This window comes from Sciurus carolinensis, chromosome 7 (assembly GCF_902686445.1).
Source record: "Sciurus carolinensis chromosome 7, mSciCar1.2, whole genome shotgun sequence".
In the NCBI taxonomy this organism is placed as follows: domain Eukaryota; kingdom Metazoa; phylum Chordata; class Mammalia; order Rodentia; family Sciuridae; genus Sciurus; species Sciurus carolinensis.
Genome location: NC_062219.1, coordinates 36,775,685 through 36,782,141, shown reverse-complemented (window position 1 = coordinate 36,782,141; position 6,457 = coordinate 36,775,685).

Here is a 6,457-nt window from a genome sequence, read left to right as displayed (position 1 = left end):
GCAGAGACTAGTCTTGCTGCAGAAACCCCTCAGGCTCCAAACATCTCTTAGAACAAGTAGACTTACAATTTACCTGCTAGAGGGACCAGAGCAGGATACTCAAATAAAGTATTTGTGGCCTCCTAGTTTCAAAGAGATGTGTGAAGGGCTGGGTCTCTTTCTACTGTGGCCTTTGGAAAGTATGGCAACTTGTCCCTTGTTTGAGAAGGAGCCTAACATTTTCATACCACTGTACCACAAGAAATGTCATAATGTCACTGGGCTGCATGCTTTCACATGATTTGTCTCCTTTCACATGTGCTTGTCTTCCCTGAGGCTTCCCATCATTAGCTGCTTTTTGGTGATATAGGTGAATTGGAATGCTCCAATATGTGGAATATCAAGACATTCAAGCTCCCTCTAAACCTGGAAGCTGCTATTCAAGGTACCTGTGTATGCATGGATGAGGTAAGGAGTTTGCACCAAAAAATAAATCGATGCACTGCTCCCTCATAAAAACAAAAAAAAGAAAAAATGAAAAAACAAACCAAAACAAATAAGAAAAAGAAATTATCAGCTAAACCAGTGTGCTTAGTGACCTAGTTCTCATTCTGGTGCAAACTTCTTAATTCACTGGGGATAAGTAAAAAACATAGACTAGAAACCAATTCACAGGCAACACTTTGAGGATCACTGCTCTAGTCCAGAACTTAACATGACAAGAGATCAGGCATAGCTTCGATAAAAGACAGCAAAGTCATTCTGCTGAAAATCAGGGCAAAGGTGAGGTGTTGTAGGTCATATTTCCTGATGAAAACTAAAAAGGTAGCATTTGCTAGGTCAGTAGGTTCATATCACATGCCGGAGGCTGCAGTGTTTTTGCAAAGATACCAGCCATTGCTTGCCTCAGATTACCAGAGGTCTACTTCCTCCTGGCAGAGAGTCATATGCTCATCAAATGTTTGAGTGACCCAACCCACTCACACGATTTGATGGACTGTGCCCAGGCCATTTCTGGAAACAATTGCCATATGTAAGTCAAGATATATTTAGGAAATAGATGGCATACTAAAATAGTTAATTGAGGAGTTTTTAAAAAGACTATTTACAGTACAAAGGGACAAAGAAGGCTTGGTAAAGCAGTCAGGAAGTGGAAAAATGTGCCTGCTAATCTCATGTTGGTGCCTTGTTTTGGCCAAAGAGAGCAAGGGAGTTCCAGTGATGTGATCCTAAGAGGTCAGCCTCCATGACACCCAGTCAGGTAGGGAAGGGCAGAGACTGGCTCAGAAGAAAAATAGAGAGTAACATGCACTCTTGAAGGCAAATAAAGAAGAACATTCATTCACCTATGAGAAAAGTTTTGAAAAATAGGTTATATCTTTATAACCAAATATGATATAGCAATTGAAAAAATGAACTAGCTTTCTAATGTAGATAAATCTCAAAAACATAATAAGTGAAAAACAAAAGCAACAGCAGGATACTCACTGTATAACATTTATATAACATTTAAAATCCAGTGAAACTGTATTTATGGATACATATATATGTGTGAAAAAGATGTTCTTGCAGTAACCACTAGGGATGCAGTTTTTATACATCACTATTGTAAGCTGATTATGTCTGAAAATATCTGTGTTCTACCTTCATCCATCAATGATTGGGCTGAGTGTGTTAGTCATCTATTGCTGTGCATGGTGGGTTGAATTGCGTGCTTTGAAAAGATATGCCAATTTCTAATCTACTTTAGAATGTGACCTATTTTGGAAATAGGGTTGTTGCAAATACAATTAGGTATTTAAAATGTGGTCATACTATGGGGTGAATCCCTTAATCCACTATGATAGGTGTCCCAAGAGGAGAAGAGACACTGGGGGAAATACCACGTGCATATATAGACGTGGAGGTTGGAGTAATGTAACTGGAAGCCAGAGAGGCCAGGAAATGCTGGCAAATGCCAGAAACTAGGAAGAGACAAGGAAGGATACTCCCCTAAAGCTTTCATAGGGAGCATGGTCCTGCCAAAGCCTTGATTTCAGACTTTTAGACTCCAGAATGGAGATAATAAATTTCTATGGTTTTAAGTCACCCAGTCTGTGGTACTTTGTAAAGGCAGCACTGAAAATCTAATAAAACCTGAGGACCTAGGATGAGTGACATGCTTCAAGGCTATGAGGCTTCATGAGGTACAGGTGGGTGATTCCATCACTTAGTCAAGGGTGTCAGCTCCTTCCCTGGCTAGTATAATTCAGGTCTCAGCGGAAGTGCTTTGGCTCAGGTGCTCCCCATCTCCATGGACACACCAGGTTCCCACAGCTTCAGCCCCTACTTACGGCTCTGGCTTTCTATTTTTATTGTAGGAAGGCCTTTCCATTTCTGATATATGAGATTTCTCTTTCTAGTTTCACAGTAGGTTCTGTGTTTATAAAATATGTTTATATGTTGCTATCATTTATGAGTTTGGACTGGAATGGAGGAAGATTTTGTTTATATTCAATCAGTGATATTGAACTGGATGTATGCCATAGTCTCCTTAGACCCAGATTTATTTTTCTGTTTCTCATGGTCCTGAGTCAAATTACTTACTAAAGAGCTCATTGAATTCATGAATACTATAAATGAAGTGCCAAAGTACTTAGGGGAACGAGCTACCCAGTGTACTCAAACGACAATCCTGGAAAGGTCCCAGGAGCAGATGCCTTTGGGTTTCATTTATTTGTATGCTGTTTTAGAAGCAGAGACACTGTTTGATGTAGTGGGAAAAACACAGGAAAAGAAAGAAGCCTGGATTCTAGACCTGGCTTAAATTACATGTAGTAAACCTTTGTTGAAATCTACCATGTGCAATGAAATGCTTGAAGCTCTGGATTATGCAGTGTGAGGGTGGACAGAATGGAGGACAATGATGAATAATGTATCAAAGCTCTTGGTTCTGCTTGCAAAGCCCCACAGGCTGTGTACTACTCAGGCTGACCTCATATTGTACCACCATCCTCAGTGTGTCCAGCCTCACTGGACACTCTGGTCCATGTAGGCATCCAACTTCTTCCCATGGATTGAAGGAATCCTATTGTTCTCTTCAGATACTTAGTTCACTGTCAGAACATCACTTACTTGTAATCACTCTGAATAGTACATATCACTATCCAACATTTGTCTTATTAATTTGCTGTATAAATTCTTTTTGGTCTTTCCATCTTCTTATTTTGTTTCATTCCCTTGGACATGGTATTGGAAAAGCACAAGATTTTGATTTAAATCTTCCCTTTTCCACATTCCCTTTCCTCTAGATGCTATTACTCCAATAGTAAGAAAAAAAAATATGCTACGAAATATATTTTTTCCCATCAGACAAAGAGATTATGAACTTTGGAGTTAATGACTACAAAATATTTTTTCTTTGGATTCAATGAATGGAGTTGGCTTGAGATTATCTGCCATAAGGGAGTGGTTTAAGAATTTTATAATTGTGTATCAGATATAGTTGGATTGTCTAGTGGGCCACATGTGTAGAGGGTATATTTTTGAAAGCATGTTAGAAATGTGTATCTGAGCATACATTTAAAATGTGCACATGTATCCCAGACACCCTAGGATTGATGGCTTCCCACATCCAAATGATTTCCCCATGGGGCTGCGTCAGTGCTTCCTGTGGCTCAGGCAATGACCATCTCTATTGACTGGACCAGGGACAGAGACTTTAAAACAAAGAATGAAAATTAGAGAGACTTTCCTCCATATCATAACCAATAAAACAATCAGAACGTTCTGCTTTTGGTCCCTGACACTTTCACTTTGATACTAGAGACTTACTTCCCAGAGGACACAATAAAGGTTTTATTGAGCTGGAAGTTGAGTCTGCCACCTGGCCTTTGAGGCATCTCATGTTTTAAACTATAGGCAAGGGAGTGCATGGGACATTGGGTATTTGTACTCATGCTATGATTAATCCTAATTATCAAGTATATAGGGCTGCTGGGACCAGGGGTAATTTTGTTTAGAACTCAAGGGATTTTCTGAAGGAAATTATGGCTATCCAGAACCTGTGAATGTGATATTATTTGGAAGAAGAGTCTTTTTCCTGTTTTAATGAAGTTAAGGAACTCCAAGTGAGATCATTCTGGATTATTGGGATGAATCAAGAGTCTAACGGCAAGTGGCCATACAAGAAGAGGTCCCAGGAGCAGGGAAAGACATGAACACAAGAAGAAAAATGCAGAGAAAACCATGTGAAGATGGAGGAAGAAATTGAAGTAAAACAATATCCAGGAAAGGAATGCAAAGAAGCACAGCCTGCCACCAAAAACTTGGAGAAGCGTGGGATGAATCCTCCCTCAGCGTTTTAAAAAGGAATCAATTTTGTTGACACCTTTGTTTCAGACTTCCAGCCTCCAGAACATTGAGATGATAGATTTTGGTTGTTGTGGTCACATTCCTAGTGATTTGTTACAGCAACCCTAGGAAACTCATGCTGTTTCTTAATGTCTCTCAGTCCTTTTTTGCCCAGTAATAAAATTAACAGAAAATCAACATACCACAATAAGAGTAGCAATATCAAGGTGTCAGGTGCTTTTGATATTAAGATTTGGATTACTCCACTCTGAGGTGCTGGCTGTGGGACATAGGATGGGTCTTATATTCTGTGAAAAGGAAGCCATAAATGCCAACCACAGCAGCGTGACCAGTGACAAATGAAGACTATAGTGGCTATGCATATTTTCTTCCTTGTCTGCAATGTATATTTTATATGCCTTAATTATATTTTTCCTTTATTCACACTTTCACGTTCCTTTGTTAGTTCTCTATGCAATTCAAAGGTACTACCACAAAATCAGAGACTTAAAGCAGCATGCATTTATTATCTTACAGTTTCCATGAACTGAAAATCTGGGCATGAACTTAAATGGGTTTTCTGCAAAGCTGCAATCTCTATTCCCTCTGTGCTGAACTTGAGGTTCTCTTGCAAGGTGATGGTGTTGTTGGCAGAATTCAGTAACTTGAAATTGTAGGACTGATATTTCTAAATCTTTTCAACTACTGGGTCTACCCTCAACCTTTGGAGACCCTTATAGATGTAAGCTGCCATTTGCAAAGGGTCTGCCTCCTGCAACTTGGGAAGTTTGCTTCTTCAAAGTCAGCAGAAGAATCTCTGTCTTTGAATCTCATCTTTCAGGGAAGCTTGAACTCTATTTTTTTCCAAAACTAAAGTAAAATATTATGACCAAAATATAGACATTGATACAATCCACTAATAGAATTCAAACTTACTGGTTTTCTCATCTGTGGGTGTGTGTAGTTCTTCACAATTTTGTCACGTGTTAGTTCATACACTCATAAACATAGTTAAGTGGTTCCATTTACACAAATATTGCATCTACATGCCCCACCTCCAATTCTAATCTCTGGCAATAACTTGTTTATTTTTTACTTTTAAACATTTGTCATTTAAAAAATGTTATGTGGATGGATCATACAACATGTAACCTTTTGATACCTGCTTTTTTCCACTCATCCTAATTTTCTGGGGATTCATCCAAGTTGTTGTTCTATAAGTAGAGCATTCCTTTTTCATTAATAGTGGCATTTCCAAGTATGAATGTTCCATAATTATCTATTCACCCCTGGACTTTTTCTGGTGGACTTGGAGGGCAGAGAATTGAGCTTCTACAGTACTAAAGTTTTAATTATGCTTGGGACCTGTCACTCTTTCATATTTCTCCTTTTTAGAGTTCAAATGTGTGTCTTGTGGCTCTCCTGCACTGCAGTTTGGAAGCAAGAAGAATTTTCTTCAGAATAAATTGTCTCTTCTGTGTCTGATAGAGATGATACTTAGATGAGACTCTAGACCTTAGACTTTTCAACTGATGTCAGAACAAGTTCAGCCTTTCAGGGGTATTTGGATGGAATGAATGTATTTCTCAAGTGAGAAGCATAAGAATTTTGGAGAGGGGCATGGAAGAATGCAATGGATTGACTGTTTATTTCCACTCCAAATTCATATGTGGAAAATCCTAATCTTGAGGGCATTAGGAAGAGGTGATTTGGGGATATGATTAGGTCATGATGAATGGCCCTCATGAACAAATAAACTTTATGCTCTTATAAAAGAGACCACTGAGAGATTCTTTACCCCTTCTCCCTTGTGACAACACAGTAAAAAGAGTGGTCTATGAATCAGGAAGTGGGCCCACAGACACAAAATCTACCTAATTTTGGTCTTGGGCTTTCCAAGCTATAGAACTGTGGGAAATTTGTTAGTTTTTAAGCAACACAGTCTATAGCATTTTGTTATAGCAGCCCAAATGGAATAAGACAATGAGTTCTCATTTTTCTGGGATAAATGCCCATAGCTGGGTTGTATGTTATTGCATGTTAAGTAAGAATCTGCCATACTCTTTTCCAAATTGGCTCTAACATTCACATTCCCATTAGCAACATAAGCATAATCCAGTTTCTCTGCATCCTCACCAGCATTTGG